Source organism: Montipora foliosa, chromosome 8 (assembly GCF_036669935.1).
Source record: "Montipora foliosa isolate CH-2021 chromosome 8, ASM3666993v2, whole genome shotgun sequence".
NCBI classification, from domain to species: Eukaryota; Metazoa; Cnidaria; class Anthozoa; order Scleractinia; family Acroporidae; genus Montipora; species Montipora foliosa.
In genome coordinates this window covers 28,930,099-28,930,521 of record NC_090876.1, presented here as the reverse complement: position 1 = coordinate 28,930,521, position 423 = coordinate 28,930,099, and positions in this window count along the sequence as shown.

The following is a 423-nucleotide window of genomic DNA, read 5'->3' as shown; positions in this document are numbered from 1 at the left end:
AAGTTTTGCATAAACCATTGTTTTCAAATGCTCTTAGGAATATGCAGTCTCCCCAAGAGCATTTGAAAACAATAGTTTATGCAAAATTTGGGGGGCAAACAAAGTGTATTATGGGGAATTCGAAAATAGAGAATGTCCTCTAGACAACCAATGCGTAACAAAGGGTATAATATACCAGGCAACAGTCACCTCAAGCGAGGGAAATGAGTATTACGTGGGGCTGACTGACACCGATTTCAAGGCTAGATTTGCCAACCACAAGCAGTTCTTTAAGATTGTGGTGCACAGCAACCAGACAGAGCTAAGTAAATATGTTCGGCGGCTGAAAAATGCTAAAGTAAACTACAACATCACGTGGAAGATTTTGGGGAGGGCGCGCGCGTACTCTAACAGCACTAAAAAATGCAACTTATGTAAACTCCA